General features: G+C 35.5%; 1 protein-coding gene across 1 annotated transcript in view; it reads right to left on the bottom strand.

Annotated features, from left to right (window-relative positions):
* LOC129223962 (uncharacterized) overlaps positions 1 to 17023 on the bottom strand; it is a 66517-nt gene extending 49494 nt beyond the window's left edge. Inside the window, exon 1 of the mRNA XM_054858346.1 lies at positions 16989 to 17023. The gene's annotated coding sequence lies outside the window, so the exon portion shown is untranslated. The remainder of the gene's footprint in view (positions 1 to 16988) is intronic.
* Positions 17024 to 18431: the final 1408 nt, after the last annotated feature.

Raw genomic sequence — 18431 nt, 5'->3', positions numbered from 1 at the left:
AGATAAAGCATTTTTCAATTTTAAACTAAGTTTTGTCAATTAAAATCATTACAAGTTCAAGATCTTTGTGTTCAAAACATATTCCAGTTTTTTTATTTGGATTTAATTCTTTCACTGTCTTTTTAGCCAGATGTGTGTACAAAGGAAGGGGGTCATGGCATAACCTTCGGCATTGAAATTGTTAGGAGTTAACTTAAGATATTTTTTAAATCTCATTTTGGGGGTCAAGTTCTCGGGAGGGGGAGCGCTGCGTAGCATTTGGAGGAGGTTCGTCATTGCCCTGGCGGTGGGGGGTTGTCGCCCTTATGTAAAAAAAAAGCTACAATACTCCCTTAAAAATATTAATATTTGAATTCCTGCATAAAATCATAATATTATTACATTTTATGCTGCCTTTATATCATTTTGGGAAGTTTTTTCATCTGTGTTTCCCTCAGATGAAGCTCGATACCGCGCCCCCCACCCCTCGCTATCCTGTTGACTCGTGAAGTTTATTATTGATAAACTTTGCATCAATGAAACAACGCAATTCATTATGAGCGGAACAAAGTTTGAGTTTGAAGAAGGAATGTATAACGATGTTGTTAATAAGTAAAACGCAAAGCTATTACTTGTGACGTCGCGAAGGGGGGGGGGGGTCCGCCTCGGGGTTGACTGTCTGGGGGGGGGGGGTGATACCCAAAGTGGAATTACAAGTTTTTGATAAAAATGAAGCTGAAATGCAATTTTAAGACTTCTAATTTGAAAATTTTACAGGGGATAGGTCCGCCCGTACCCCAATATTTCCCACCCCACACCATGGAATCAATACGTACTACTATAATCAGAATTAGGTTCATATTGTCAATACTTAGACCTAGTAGTGACCTCTTATAACAAAAAACTGAAAACCCATTAGCTTTCCATGTGTGTAAAATAAGTTCAAAGTAATTACGAGGCCAACAATTTCACACACACCCTTACTTTTTTGATCTCTCGACGCACACATGCGTCTTGGGTAGTTACATAAAAATCATTCATAGTTTTTATTTGCCTCATGTATATTATCCCACATAAAATTTTGTTTTTCACAAATCACAAATACAGTTGTTTCTGAAAATTGTAATATTTTCATGTTTACATAGAATTTAAAAACTTTTTTTTTGCGTTTAGAGGGAGAGGGGGGGAGGGGTGACACATCACTAATTACCGCTCCAAGTGTCACCCATGCTAGGTACGCTACTGGTATTACAAATATTAATAAGAGTCAAGAAAGACTATATTAGAAATGGAATGTGAGAAATATCGATGTAACCTTATTCGTTTTCTATCTGCAGTTAGTTTTTACATATCAGGATAGTATAAAGCCTAAAAAATAAACAGCACTTTTTTTTTCACAGAATAAAAGCTAAAGATTCTAACCATTAAAGCATTTTATGAGGGTCTTTCGAAGCATTCTTATACTGTGCAAGAGCTTTTGACTCACTATCTTTTGGTAAGCAGAAAAAAGGGAGCATACATGTAGACCACACACTTGTTTTATGGCTTTAAATAACGCCTTTTAAGATGCTTTATATCGATAAGGATCTGCGATGCTTGAGTCCTGGGGGATTCATAGCAGTGGATTTCTGTTGGACAAGGGAGGACAACTATCATAAATTTTATGCAGGTAGACTACAGAGGTCCCATTGCCGTTACTTACATGAATCGAAGAGTAATTTGGATCAGATTTTTGCATTAGTGAACAAGTAATTTTGAAGCGGCAGCAAAATTGGATATATTAAGTCAAGGATCTTTTCAACAGAAGGTTACTCGTTTCAGTTTTCATTTTCTTTTTATTGCGAAAATATTTTCCTTCATGTATAATCTTAAATTATAGAATTACAATCTATGAATCATAATTAATGGCATTATGATCTATGTGCTGCGAAATGACAAATGATATTGCAAAATGTTCGAAAATACATATGGTTAAAAAAACAACGTACTCAGATAAGTTGAAAGGTCTTGTGTTATCAATTGAAAACTATTATTTTAAAAGGTAAAAACTACTAAGATCAAGCCTGTCCTTGAACTCTTTTTTTTTTCATCGTCCCTCTGTTTTTAATATGATTGGTAGTTTTTATGACGGCTCTGTCTAGGTCGGTCACGCCAGTTTTCAAAAAAAAAAAAAAAAAATCTGACACTCAAAAAGTTCTCGAAACTTTAAGACAACAATGCCATGAAAATGAATATAAACGTTTAAAATGTTCGTTTTTGCTATATATATACTTTAAAAATATAACACTTTGGACAGCGAGAATTTCTGAAATGAATTTTCAGAAATTAGATCCTGATTTAAGAATGTGGAGGAAAAAATATCATTACGAAAAACCCTCTTGTTTTCTTATGCTAACAAAAAACTTGTAATTTCAATTTTACTTAAAAAAAATAAGGAATTCTTAAATGAAAAAAGGAGGCAAGGGGAAATTGGACATGGTCAAGAAATTTATTTGTTCTTCTTTTAAACTGAAATCTTTGAGTTTTCTTGCAAAAGTTTTATTGATTAATCAAATCAATTCATTTATTCCTTATAATGGTCACAAAAAATAATAGTAATTTTAAATGTATATCCATACATAAAAAATGATTTCTCAAATAATTTAATTTCAAGCTTTTCCCAATAGTTTCAGTGTTATTAAAATGATATTATTTATTACGTATTGCAAAAAGGCGATCAGGTGCACTGGATAAGTTAGAGTTCGATTGGTTGTATTTTCCCCCAAGATATTTGCTATGACATGATCATGTTACTAATAAATAAATATAGGATTTGAAAAAAAAAAATCAGACTTTAAAAATAGATTTTAAGGACGCTAGGTATTACTTATGTTTTATTTATAAAAAAATATGTCTTGCAAACATTAAGAAAAAAAAATGATATTTTAACTCATTTTCATGGCAGCAGTTACTTTATAGCATACATAAGCCAATTTCATTACAAATGCATAATTCGTATAAAATTTGACATGTGAGATGCAAAAAAAAAAAAAAAAAAAAAAAAAAAAACCAAGCAATATTATAAGTACAAAACAAATGCGTAAACATAATTCGAATAATCTTTTGATTTTGAGGACTGAAATCAATTAATCACTAATGTCATGTCGCATGTTATATCCGCACTAAATTCTTCACCTTAATTACTCTTTATTAATTTTCATTTTTGATAAATTATAATATTTCTTGATTTACCCAATTTGTAAAATCGAGTTTCCCCTTCATGACTGAATTCCTTTTTTGTATTGCTATTCATCCAAAAACATACCTTTTTTTTAAGTACATTTATAGAAACTAGTAATGGCCTGATATTCATTACCACTCGCTCCTACTCTCAAAATAATTGCATAACTAAAATGCTTTAAAAGAGCACCATGCAGAGATGCAAAGATTTTTACAGGACCGATCCTAGCAGGTGTGCAGAGTGCGCACCGCACAAGGGCGGCCAAAGCAAGGGGCGGCCGCAGGCGGCATCATGTAGTTCTTTTAATCAAGCAAAATTCCTCAAGAATTTCTCACAAGATGACATAATAAGTCGAATAAATATGCAGAATTTTAAATGTTCAATTATCAAAGTGTTTGCCAATTTTCCAACAGCTTAGCATATTGAGAAAAATGGAATGTTAGACTCACATGCTTCATTTGGTTGCATAATTTGCGACAGAACTGGTAATCAGGCATGGATACAGCAGGGGAGGGGCAATAACGGAAATCTATTCCCCCACCCCCCACCCGAAGCATAAAAGCGTGCCTTCTAAAGGCCACTAATACTCATCCCCAGCCTTCCCCAGCCTTCCAAGCTTTTATTGACCCTTAACAATGAAGACATACATATTCTATGTAAAAGGAAAAAAAAACCTATGCTGATAGGATACTCTCGCAAGTATTTCAAACTACAAATTCTGTGTTCAGCAGTCGTGGATGCGTGGAGACTGGAGAGACAATGGAAAATTGCTACTCCCCTGAGAGTCAAACATATATAATCAACAAACTAAAATTTTTAATTTTACAGCAGTTTTTTCTAATTAAAATCACGAATGAACTGCCCGGTTACATATCAAGTAGGAGGACAGGGCCTTTGCCCCGGGTAACAAATTTTAAGTGTAGCTCCAAAACGAAGATCCAAAAGGATGCCTTGACCTTTTTGACAAGACTAAAGAAGGCTTCAAACTGCGTTTTTTGGACTTCAATTTCGGAAAATTTTGCTGGTTGAACCATCGATCTTAAAGATCCAATTCAGTCTCTTATTCACTCTTTCTATTTTAAATTTAATCAAACATAGCCTAAAAATGATCTCTCTAAAATCCAAAATGTCTCTTCTGGGGACAGCTCTTCCAAACGTCATCAAAAATTGCTTAATTGCATTTTTCAAATTTCTTTTCGAAATTTGCGGTAGAGGCCCCTGAAATCCATTCCCTAACATTACTACCAAAGATGGTCTGAGTTAGCGGCCCTCAATCCTACCCCCTCTCACTTAACGTATTCAAAAACAAACCAAAATTGCGTTTTTCAATCATCAGTTTCAAAGAACTTTGGGGGAAATACCGCGGATCCCCCTTTTCTCCAACGTAATCACTATGGCTCAAACTTTCGTTTTTAGATGGTTCCGTGAAGCCACCAAACCCTTCCTACTTAAAATAGCCTGAAATTGACTTCAGTTTCAAAAAACAGTTCTTGAGGGCACACTGAATCCCCAACCGCTCTTTGTCCCATCGTTATCAAACAATGCCTAAAATACGATTTTGGGACTTCCATTTCTAAAAAATTCCGGATAGCTTACGTAAATTTTCACGGCGCTAGGACATCCGGCATCCCCCATCAATCGGAGACAAGTCTTTAGTTATTTTTCAGATATTAATATCGAAAAATATTCAGAAAGATCCGCTGAAACTTCTCGGTTTCCTTAACGTCACCAAAGATAGTACAAAATTGCGCTTTTTAGAGACCTAAAACCCTACCTTCATAAAAATAGCCTAAAATTGATTTTAATTCCGTAAAATATTTCTCTCCGTTCGGAGTATTTTCCCCTATCGTGTCCAAATCTAGCGAAAAATGTGTTTTTGAAACAATAGTGCCGATAAATTAACAGAGGAAAGATGCCAGACCCCCTACCGTCACCAAAGACAGCCTAAATTTGAGTTTTAAACTTCAATTTTGAAAACTTTCGATAGGAGACGACCGAATCTCCCTCCCTCCAACAACGTCAACAAAGATAACACAAAATTGCTTGTTCCAAACTTCCGTTCCAGAAAATTTTCTTTAAGAGCGCCAATCCTTTCTAAACTAAGGTCAGAAAAAAATAACTGCAATTTAACATCAATTTTTAAAGAATTTTAGGAAAGAACTCCAACATTACTTTCCCCTCAAATCTCGAAAAATTTCCTAAAATTGCAATTTTTGACGTCAATATTGAAAATTTCTCCATGGACCTTGAATGTTCCCGACTCTTTTGTCCTAGCAACCAAACACAACCAAAGATTAATTACAGCTTTTTTCATAACCCAATTTTGAATATTTTCTGGATGCGATCCCCCCCCCCCCCCACCCTGTTTCTTCCTCCTCCGTCTTTCCTCTGATGTCACCAAAGACAGACTATAAAATGCGTTTTTACGACTAGTACATTTTTTGTACCTATTACTTTCTTCAAAGATATAAATTGTACCTAAGGAGTTTTTTCTAACTTTTTACATGAATTCATCCTTCTCCTGTTTTGTTTTTCTTTTTTTAAAAATTAGATCTTGATACAGAAATTTGAAGAAAGATTTATATAGATTTATATGGGCGTTATAGTCAAAACATGCAAATTGCTCTTCAGGGGCGACACATCAGGTCTTTGCACACAGGCGGCCGACACCCTAGGATCGGCTCTGGATTTTTAACAATCCAAAGAAAAAAATTTACTTATGAAATGATATTTTTAATTTATTCTTTTTGAGTTTTTAGCACAATAAAGTGGAAAAAATATTTTAAAACAGTCTTTGAAAACGGACAACAGTTTGAATTGTCATGTACATACATCTCTTTTTAATTTTAAATTGCAGAAGCATTTTGTCGAAAATGACAAACTAGCATATGCAGGGACAAAAAAAAAAAAAAAAAAAACCTGAGCATGAAAGCTGATCGCACAGAGAAAACCTCGTCAGCTTAAAGAACCGACAAATTCATGTAATAAAATGATAGCGTCATGTTTTAAAACAACAGCAGATACCAGTGAAAAAAATTCAATCGACAACACACAAAAAAAGTATCACTGCAAGAGGTGTTGTTACTTAATGCTATTGAACTAGTGAATGATGCATTTCAGAAGAAAGACGAACAAGCAATGAATTTTCGGAAAAAGTTTCTGTTGAGAAACATTTTGCAAATCTTCTCATTCTTCGAAATTAAAAATTATTCCCCCCAACCGCCCCCGCGACGTTATTCAAATTTTCAGGGTGTATTTTGGTGGTCTTTCGTCTCTTTTTTTATGGGAGTCTCTTTCTAGGGGGTAATCATTAATATTTAAGGGGATGTACCAACACTCTTTGGGGGGAGGGGGGAGGTCTCTTCTACTATTTTTGAACTTGCAAAAAATATGACTTCTCGTTTAGACATTTTCAGCAACAAAAAAGGGCTTTATTTGCTTCTCAATGATTTTTTATCCTTTTAAAAATGGTCGCATTAAATCTTAATTTCTTAGATATTATGGAGACTCAGTCGGCGCCCTTCAACTCAGCTTTCCCGCGCCCTGTCGATCACCCAGTCCGGCCCTGCGCTTAGTTCTTGATCTCATAAATCCTATTTTGAGAAAGACGAGTGAAACGATTCCGAATTAATTGGTCAGTTCGAACCACTTTATCCTCCCTTCCACCCCGAAAAACGACTTTTTTTGATCTTCGTGTTCCGTTTTGTCGAAGCAAGTTTCTCAAACTGGCGAAACGAGAAATTTCCCGGTTTGAAAGGTGAAAAATTCACCGGATGAACTTAAGTACGGTCTGACTTTTGTTTTTAATTTGAATGCGAGCTGGGTTGAAGGGTTGCTTTCAAATATTTTTCTGCGACGAAAAAAAAAACTTTTTTCTTAATATTCTACAGATGCATGGTGGATTTAGGAAATACCGTGGCTGCATACATATTTCCTGTTTGTTGCGGGTCAAAGGCCTGTAACTATAAAATATAGCATCTTCGCTTAAAAATTTACATCTGGATGAAAGTAAGCCTATATGCTGACCACAGGCATTTGCGAGCTTGGGGCTAAAGCTCTTTACAAAATCCAAAAATAAAATATTCTTATATTTTCTCCTTCTTAATTAGGGTCTCATAATTGGAAGCCCGTGGCCAATTCCCCCTTTTTAGAAATATCTAAGAGAGGACACATGTATTAAACGGAGTTCAGAAGGACGAAAAACTATTCTTAGATAACGAACAATTTCCATCCAAAATGATAAAATGTTAAGGTTAAGAGCCCTTGTCTGTAAGAATCAGGCAGTTTTAAGCATTTGTGATTGTTGACAATTTTAATTTTTTTTATTTTCACATATGTTGTTCCTTATCATAAATGTAATGTAAATCCGAAATTTGAGCTTTGTCTGACTCACCATTTTGGAGAAAACAATTTTTTTTGTTTAGGGGGCGTGGCACATTTTTGCCGGTTTTTCAAATTTGCAGATTTTAATGTGCTTGTTGTTTGAAGCGACCTTATAATGACATGGATTTTTCAATTCCATATTACTATATGGTCTTGTTAGATACTGTTACAGTTGTCAAATCGGTGACACTACGAGGGCGACGCCCACAAACTCCGTTTAAAAATGACCGAAAATGAATTATTTTCTATATTAAAGGCCAATTTTCTCAAAGCACCTTCATGATGACACCAACATTTTTAGATCATTTTCTAGCCACACTTACATACATCAAAAATATGTATCAAAATCGGTGTCACTATAAGGACGCCAGCAGATATTGGAACTTTTATTCAATAAATTTCACAAAAACACAAATATTTAGAATCTAATTACAACTGTCGCCCTCATAGCAGATATCTGATACTACATTAAGTTGATAACCAACGTGTTTGTCTAACATTTGCAGAAAAAAAAATCGGTGTCACTCCTATTATTTTTGGAAATATAATCGTTCCAAGTTAGTACGTTACGGCGTTTTTTTTATATTTATTTATTTAATATTTTCACACCCAGATTTTTTTTTTTTTTTTGTACATATTTATTTTTAATTTAATACAAAGAAGTGTACCTTATAACATAAACAGCTTTGGGCAGCAAGAGAGTCTTTTTCTTGAATAGAAAATGCCCGTTTTGATTTAGGTACCAGGTGGATCTATTGTGCATAACATGTCTAGACTATTATACCAATACTCGTCTTGTTTTTTCCGGCCAAACAAATTTATTTATTCCAATTGTTCTTGACATGCATTTGACATAAACTTGCAAATGGTCAACTTCTACTCTTTTTCTGGGGTACCATGTTTCCCCATGCTTTAGTGCAACAAAATTAGCAGTTTTCAATAAGAGATGACTGTCTTTCTGAAATTGGTTTGACTTGATTCTTAATGTTTTCTTCGTTTTGGTCTACGTTATCCTCGAATTCAGTTTCAGATTCTGAATGTTCGCTTTCTTCAATATTCTCATTTGATGTATTGAGAATGCATTCGTTTTTTTTTGTTTCTTCCATCGAAAAAAAAGGATAGGATTTGTTTCATAGTACAATACTCTGAAGCAACGAACAGTTTTTTCCCCTTTACGAACTGCATTTCTCATGTGGTGTGCAACTTGACAGGGATGTTGTTTTTTCCCAGTATTTTCACCAATCGTAAATTGTTCTTATAAATACTCCTTCTGCTTTGAAGTGAACTTGAACTGAGCTCGTAAAGATAGGGACCATCCAATTTCATTAAATTGAACTTTTGGCAATGCAGGGGTATTTATTAGTTGAAAATTTGAAGCATTTATATAAGATGTTTGTAAGACCTCCTCTCTATACATCTTTCGTATAAAATCCATTTGCAAGTTGTTGTCAAATGTATGTCAAGAGCAATTGGAACAAATAGATTTGTTTGGTCGAAAAAACAAGATGAGTATTGGTATGGTAATCTAGACATATTATGCACAATACATCTGCCTGTACCTATATCAAAACGGGCATTTTCTATTCAAGAAAAAGACGCTCTTACTGCCCAAAGCTATTTATGTTAAAAGATACACATTTTTGTATTAAATTAAAAATAAATATGTTCAAAAAAACTATCTGGGGGTGAAAAGATTAAATAAATAAATATAAAAAAACGCCATAACGTACTAACTTCGAACGATTATATTTCCAAAAATAATAGGAGTGACACCGATTTTTTTTTGTGCAAATGTTAGACAAACATGTTGGTTATCAACCTAATGTAGTATCAGATATCTGCTATGAGGGCGACAGTTGTAATTAGATTCTAAATATTTGTGTTTTTGTGAAATTTATTGAATAAAAGTTCCAATATCTGCTGGCGCCCTTATAGTGACACCGATTTTGATACATATTTTTGATGTATGTAAGTGTGGCTAGAAAATGATCTAAAAATGTTGGTGTCATCATGAAGGCGCTTTGAGAAAATTGGCCTTTAATATAGAAAAAAATTCATTTTCGGTCATTTTTAAACGGACTTCATGGCCGTCGCCCTCGTAGTGACACCAATTTGACAGCTGTAATAGTATCTAAGAAGACCATATAATAGTATAGAATTTTAAAATCCATGTCATTATAGGGGCGCTTAAAGCAACAAGAACTTTAAAATCTGCAAATTTGAAAAACACGCAAAAATGTGCCACGCCCCCTAAATTAAAAAAATTAATTTCCCAAAAACGGTACGGCAGACAAAGCTCATATTTTGCACAAACATTACATTCATGATAAGGAACAGCATTTGCAAAAATAAAGAAAATTAAAAATGTCAACAATCACAACCTGCCTGATCCTTACAGACAATGGCTCTTAAGGTGGGTAAATTATGGCAGCTGGGTGATTATAACCAGTGAAATTTAAAAATAAAAAAAAAATTGGTCAAAGGCAAAACAAAATTTGAAACAGGTTTTTTCAAGCTCGATTTGTACATTTTGTTTTAGGAACATGTAATACTTGAATAGTGCAGAAAACTAATGGGCACCAACAGGGGTGGACTGTCCCGCCGGTAAATCGGCCCGATGCGCCCTCAAGCCTGAATCCCTTTTTTATTTAAAAAAAAGTATTTCTTTTAAATTAATTTATTTTTTAAATGTTTTAGTGCGATTTCCTTTTTTTTTTCGCTCACAAACCTGTGTGACTTCCCTTTCCTTTTTTTTCTTCTTTTCTTTAATCTCGTAAACCTGTGTATCATAGTTTTTTATTTTTTTTATTTCTTTCTTTATTTTTTTTGTTTGTTTTTGCACCTTTTTTTATTGCACCTTTATTTTTTTATTGCACTTTTTTTTCCTTCCTTTGGAGGCCAAGGTTGACGCCTTCTTAAGGGATCCAGTCCGCCGCTGGGCACGAATTCATATGGGGGCACATATCGCACCCCGAAACAAGGAAAGTGACACAACTCAAAACAATAGCATTGGAGAAAATCAAGGTTTTACGCAATAGTAGTTCTAAGCGATTTAGTCTCAAATATTACAATACTCGAAAAAAAATTATAATTGTGATATTTAGTGGTTAGTTTTTGTTGTCTAAATTAATAATGCATACTGAAAGTAAGGAAAATTTCCTTCTAAATTGTAAAATTTTAACTATGTGTCGCCATTAATTGTATCGTTTTTACTCCACCACGCATCAATTATGTATGCTAACTTTGTGTGAGTTTTGTGGCAAGACAAGACATTAAATTTGGATTTTAAATCAATAGCTAGTACGTTTTTTCCAAATTTTGAGCTGTGTCACTTTTCTTGCCTTAGTGCCAAATGTGTACCAAATTTTGTTCCGATTTCATGCAGTAGTTTTTGCACTACAAAAGCAGTAGTTCTGGCTTCAAGAAACTGGTCACACACATAGAGACACGCACACAGATAGACAGACATTTTCCAAAACTGGTCAAAATGGACTCAGTACACTTGAAAATGTGGAAATCTTTTGAAATTCGAAAATGTTCGCTAAACCAATACTTTCTTTTCTTTTCTTTTTCTTCTTTTTTTTTTTAATTTTAAGGCATAGAAGAAAGTAACAAGTGCTCATAATTACCTCACATGTGTTCAGAATTACTTGAAAATATCCCTTTTTGCTATTTTTGGTTGGGTAATTAAAACCACTCAATTAGGAGCCTAAGTAAATAGCTTAGAGGGTTAAATATTTCTTGATTTATTTTCAAAGAGTTTTAATCCCCCTAAACCTTTAAAACTTCTTTTTTCAAGGAAATATAAAAAAGTTTTAAAATAAAAAAAGTCAGACGTGGTCAAATCTACCCCTAAGTCCTACCGTTAACCCCCCCCCCCCCCCAACACTTTTATTAAAAAAAGGTTTTGGAAAAAGTTTTTCCCATGGAGATTCAGTCTTCTTGCTTTCAGAATCTAGTTTCCTGAACCCACAGTCGCAAGTAACCAAGATAAATGCCTCATGAAAAAAAAAAAAAAAAAAGATGAAAAGACATCCATCTTACAAAAGATTCTAGTCTCACTTCTTTTGCATTGAAAAAGGCATTCCTTGCAACGCCGAAAAACGTGCATGCAGTAATAAGCAAATTTTGAGCATAACTCTATTTATTTTTCATTTTACATCCTTTATTCATTAAAAAAGGAATAATAAAAATCAAGTCACTAAGTAAGACGCTATGAGCTGACTAAAAAGAGAAAAGAAAACGAAAAAAAAAGCATACACACGATATGAACTAATAACCGCCTCCGTTCTGAAGTCGTTTAAAAACAATGCCAAACTTAAATCCACTAAACTCATAATGGGATCATAAGAAAAACAGCGCCAGGATGATTCGAGTCCCTTTATAGAAGCTTCTATATAGGGACTCTAAGGATGATAAGTAGTTTCCCTGCATCTCTCTCTCAGAGAAACATCTTTTACAGAGTTTTCTTTTTGTGAAAATTATTTGTATGGGGTAGGAATTCCAAAGTGGGCGCCGTGGAAAATTGGGAATCTTGTTGGGAAATGAACGATCATTGATCATAACATCTTGATACACTGAGTGAAACAAGAATGGGGTCGTTTCCAAAATTTAGAAGTATTTTTTTCTGAAAGAGTATGCTTAAAAACATAGGATCTGACCATTTTTAAAATAATTTGTTTAAGTTTAATACTTTTAAAAAATTACTTAAATCAGTGCGCATTCATTGTTTACATTTCCTGCCGATGACATCACAAATGATTAAATGCCATTCTGTATTGCCATTCACAGAGCAAAATATTTAATTCGCATCTTTACTCACGTGCAAGCGTAGAGCTATTTCATTCGCTTCTTGATTATCATAACGTGGAAACGCGGTCCAAAGATGCGCCAAAGAGCATCATTTGTGACGTTACCAAGACCACGCCTTGTTTGAAAAATCGGACATTTTAAAAAAATAATTAAAAAATAACTGTTGGGAAAATAAAAGAATTTTCTAGGTCCATGTTTTTTTTTTTTTTTTTTGCTTATTCTATCAATTAAAAAATTAATTAAAAAATAACTGTTGGGAAAATGAAAGAATTTTCTAGGTCCATGTTTTTTTTTTTTTTTTTTTTTTGCTTATTCTATCAATTTCAGTGACTAAAAGTACTACTTTTGACTGGAGGAAACAACCCCATTAGACTTCAGACTTGATATTTGCCGCATCACGAAAGTATAGTGCACGAAAGTTTCACGTGTCGAACATTTGTTAAACAAAACTTGAAATGTTACTTTCTCCTGTCAAGTCAACGTTGTTGTATCCTATTGATGATATGTTTGTTCTAATGAACCTTCTAAGCGCCGGAGGTAGTTGTGAAGCACCCTATATAGTGCGCCTTCGCGTTGCTGGCACTCGTCGGAAGAGTTCAAAGACGTCAAATTCGCAGGAAATGGGGAGAGCAGTAGACGCGATCAGCTAATCAAAGCTCCCACGATGTACTCATTAACGCGGAGTATGGCGCGAGTATTCAGCTAAAATTTATTTCTTAGAGTTAACAAACACCGACACTTCATGAAAAAAACTTTTTTCACCAACGCTTGATTGTGGCAACCCTCGTTTCTTTTGTTTTCAACTGATTTTGAAGTGGAATCGGCTAAAGGCGAATGCCAACAATCCTGAGGTGCAGTGTACAAACGATTTCATCCTTCATGCATAAAAATAAATAAATATAAAAGAACTGTCTGCTAAAATATCATTGAATGGTTATATTAGTATTGGCGGAAATTGGGAGTTTTTTGAACGTATGATTTGCGTTTTGCTTCAAACAATCATACTGTAAAAAAAAAAAAAAACGCTTACGCCAGCGGAATTAAAAAGTAAGTTTACAGCATCTTAAACAGTGATAAACATTACTTTTTAATAACTGATTTTCATAATGCTATAAGAACTAAACACTAGCGTTACTCCACCACTAGCACTAAACACTCCACCACTGGCGCCTCCAGAGTTTAGTCCCCCGGAAGAAGGAGGGGGGAGGGAGAATTGCTTCATAAAATCCTTACATATATGTATACTGACGAAAAAGAATAGGGAAGTTGCAACCCATTAAATGTTCATATTTTGACTATTGGATATTGTTAATTGACCCTCAAAACTAAAAAATTCACCATCGCCGAATTTTAAAACACTGTGATTGATTTTTAATGAATTTTTAAGAATCCACGCGCAAAAGTGCGCTCTTCTGAAACATCATGAGCTCACGTCACAGGGCACTAATGGGCAGCCTTCCGCCGAAGATCCCTTGTTTTCGCTAGGGACATTTTGAGCGCGCTGATATTTTTATTTTTTAGAAATTCAATAATCCTTTTGAACACACTATATGGAGGCCGGATTCGTTAAAGCACAATCTAAATAATCTTGCTCAAGTAACATCAATGATGATATTCGAATATTTCCGAGAGGATGAGAGGTTTAATGTTCCAGAAACGCGAGGAGTTAAATGCGAGGCAGTGTTGCCAGATTGGGGGAAATTTCTCCATTTTGGGGAAATCTGGTGCTCTCTGGGGAAATTTTGGGGGAAATGGGTTTTGAGGGGAATTCTTTGGGGAAAAATTTTTCCCTTGGGGAAAACCTGGGGGGAAAAAACCTCGGGGAAAAAAGATTTTTTTTCGAGTTTAAATACGCGTCAAGAAGTAGTGGGAACATTGTTTGTATCAAACAGCGTTGGGTTAGCTTTGCTCAACTTCATGGAATTCGCATAATGTGGAATATTATGCTATGGAATTCGCATTAATGTTCTGCATGAGTAACTAGTTGATACGTGAAACAGGTAAAAATAAGTGTGATGAAGATTGTTCTTGGATAAATATATACAAAAATCATAGTTTAAATGTGCATACAGAAGCAGAGTAGTAAATGCCAGTAGAAAAAAAAATATTTGGTTATTTCTTATCTCTCGGTCAGGCGCTTGTATTTATGACTAGTGGCACTCGCACGGCTTTGCTCGTAGTAGAAAATTAAAAGGTCTTTTGGTCCCCCTGTATATTTACAAATAATGCATGATGAATTTCTCGCCAATTGGCTTGCCCAAGTTACGGTTCCACGTTATGATAACTTGATAATTTACTCGTCCATCTCATGATAATTTTGCTCGAAAAATGTTCTGAAAATTGGAATAGAAAAAGAACAAAATCAAATTTTCAAAGTATCGCTTAAAGGTGCACACACCCATGCTACAAACTAATTCTATGCCAAATTTCATGAAAATCAGCCGAACGGTCTTGGCGTTAGAGATCCTGACGTTAGAGATATGTGCGTTAGAGATCCTGACAGAAAGAGATCCGGACAGAGAGATATCCAGACAGAGAGACTTTCAGCTTTATTATTAGTAAAGATAAAGAAAGATAAAGATAACGAAGACAAAAAAAAAAAAAAAAAACGAAAATGTGAAGAAAAAAAAGTTGGGGAATTTTATAAGAAAATTTGGCTATTTGGGGAAAAAAATTTTTTCAAGAGACAAAAATATTAGAGGAAGTCGATTCATTTTATGAAAATATTAGTGGAAAAATAATTTTTGCATTTGGGGAATTTTGGTAGAAAACATCGCTTTTTGGGGAAAAGTTGGAAGGGAATTGGGGAAATCTGGATTTGACCATCTGGCAACACTGATGCGAGGAGATAAGCCTTTTACGTTTCGTCTTCGAAGTCGAATGCACGTCCTTCGGTTTCTCCCCTATCGGAAGAGCGCATGACGTCACTTCCTATGCCATTTGACGTCACAAGCGCTTGAACTTTAAAAATTAATTTAAAAAAGCTACTTATCGTATCGCAAAAAACTTTTCACCTATGATGTTCATATATGTTACTCTATCATATAAAAATAAAATTGAAAAATCGAAAACTTCCCTATTGGTAGTATGTGCTTACTGTGCCGAATCTTCAATTTTTTGAGCCAGGGCAAATTTTAAAACTGCCGCCCTTTCTCATCTTCCTTTAAGTTTTTATATCAAGTTACAATGAAACACACACTTACAAAGAGAGAGAGAGAGAGAGAAATATACAAAAAAAAAAAGCATACACACGATATGAATAACCGCCTCATTTTTGAAGTCGTTTAAAACCAATGCCAAACTTTAATCCACACTAAACTCATAACAGGAGCATAAGAATAACAGCGACAGGATGACAAGTAGTTTCCTTGCATCGACACTACTCTCTCAGAGAACCAACTTTTACAGAGTTTATTTATTATTTATTTTTTTGAAAATTATTTGTATGGGGAAGGAGTTTCCAAAGTGGGCGCCGTGGAGTTCTACCAACCACTTGCGGTGCACTACTTTAGTGGTCAACTTACAAAGGTTGATTTATATGACAAAGGGCTAATTCCGTGCCTGAAAAAAGCGGTCAACTTAGACAGGTAGTCAACTTACAAGGGTGGTCAACTTCGCAGGTTTTACTGTAGTTGCATTTACCGCCTCCATAAGTTGCCACCCGAGGCAAATGTACTTGCTCGCTCACCCCTAGATCCGACACTGAACTGATGTCGTAACTCCATGGGTTCTAGCGAGTGAATTCAAAAAAAAAAAAAAAAACTCTGAAGAAACTGATGCTTTCCTAGTAGCGAATACAGAAATTTATACGGTGAGAAGAGGGGACAAGGAGAAATCCAATTTCTATAGATGAAGCAAACCTAACCTGGAAGCACTGTGAAGACTAAGCAAGTCAAAAATACAATATTACGATGCTGCCAGGTTAGGTTTGATCAAACTATAGTTTTGGAGGGGGTTATTATTAAAATATACTCATACAAATCGGAAGGGGGGGGGAGTCATAAGTTCAAACACAATTGGGGATCTATGGCTCTTCTTGAAATTGAAGTCTCCAGAATGCAGTTTTAATCTGTCGTTGGTCGCTACAAGTGGGTTGGGTCATGACTCCCTGAGGCCCCTCTGGATCCAATTTAAACGGGGGGGAGGGGGGTCAGGTGAAATTTTTTTTAACGTCGTGGTGCCTCCAAATTTTACTAGAGTGACTGAAGCTGTTTTATCACAAGAAATTATTTAATCATCAAAGTTAAGTATCAAATATCTGCGCAAAAATGAAAAAAGAAGATGAAATGTGTAATTTTGAAGGCCTGGAAATGATGCTGAATGGAAAATAGTATCAAGTTGTGTTTATTATTAAGTGCCAAAACAAAACACGTTGAACGAACAGACAAGGGTCTAAAGGAAAAAGAACTAATTCTTGTTAATTTTGGAGCATGTTTAGTTGCAACCCTCACAGCTCCGCCCCCCCCCCCCCCCCAATCGGAATCTCCACGGCTTTTTTTTATTTTACAGATTCTGTTAGAAAATTATTTCATCAACAAATTTTAAATCTCGATAATTTAAAAAAAGAAAATTAAGAAATTAAAAACTCACTTACTGAAAATAATTCTTCGATTCCTTGTTCAGAAGAACTGTAGTCCTCTCACCATGTACACAGCTGCAAAGTAGTTTAAGGTTCCATCTTTTCATCCATAAGGTCCTTGACCGTGCAAATATAATTAAGTCTTCTCCGAAAAATCGGTTTCCCTGACCAACTCTCAGAGCAACATTTTTCTACAAATGTTGAGCCTCAAGTCGCTCTTGAACAAAGTCATTTCATCGCATAAATTCCTGTGGAACGAAAAGTGACCGTAAACACTTAACTGTTGACCAGCGCGTATGGCCTGTGGCAATAACTTTTCTCCGTCCGCAGAAGTTCCGACTTGTTCGTGGGAAGAAAAAGTCTTCAACAAGTTCTTTCGTATCACGTAGGGTTGCTTTAATCAAACTTGGAATTCGCTGCGCCAACTCCGCGCCAAACGGTAAAAGTAAAACTGGAAGTGCTTGATTTATTTACTCGCCGTGAAATGCAGAACTCCGATGATCCGAACTCCGACTATCCGAATTGCTGATCAATCGAATCACTTTTGGATTGGAACTCTCAAGTTTTGCCGAATGGAACTCCAAATTTCAAGGACAGATGATAATATTGCCGAATATGAATCCAAATATTGCTGAATGATGATTGAGTTGCCGAATATTACTCCAAACAGAGGTGCCCCCCTAAAAGCGAGGGCGGACCCACCCCTAAATATCACGACCCCCCCCCCAATTGAGAAAAATACCACTCAAAACACCCCACCCCTAAAAATTTCAATGGCGCAGTCTGCGCCATGATCCTTCCTAGGTGAGCACCCCTGACTCCAAATATTTCCGAATGATGATAATGCTGCCGAACATTACTCCAAATCAGGGTCCCCACTCCTCCCCCCTAACAGCAAGGGCGCATCCATCCCTAAATATCGCGAAGAACCCCTCCCAAATTGAGAAAATTACCCCTCAAAAATCCCACCCTTAAAGATTTCAATGGCGCAGTCTGCGCCATGATTCCACCCCCCACCCCCAGGTGGACACCCCTGACTCCAAATATTGCAGAATGATGATGATGTCGCCGAATTCTTCTCCAAATATTGCCGAATGATGATAATGTTGCCGAATGATGATAATTTTGGCGAATCGTCAGACAAAATTTGCCGAATAAGGAAATTTTTGGAAGGTTTCTGTGACCTCCCATGACCTTCGAGACACAAATACTTGTATATTGCGTCCAAGACTACTCTCAGAGAGTAACTGGGTATGAAAAATTAGCCTTCGTTTTCCTAAGAAGACGCATTATTTTCTTCTCCTGAGTAAGGGGTACGGATCCCCTGATCCCCTCTGGCTCCACCACTGCCTGGTGCCATCTAATGTGTCATTACCATCATTATTTATTTTTATGAAGTTAAAAGCATGGAAATTAATAGTGAGTAAGTTTAAACCAAATAACTACATTTTTTTTTTT

This window comes from Uloborus diversus, chromosome 6 (genome assembly GCF_026930045.1).
Source record: "Uloborus diversus isolate 005 chromosome 6, Udiv.v.3.1, whole genome shotgun sequence".
Classification (NCBI taxonomy): Eukaryota; Metazoa; Arthropoda; class Arachnida; order Araneae; family Uloboridae; genus Uloborus; species Uloborus diversus.
This window is presented reverse-complemented; position numbering and strand designations above follow the sequence as displayed.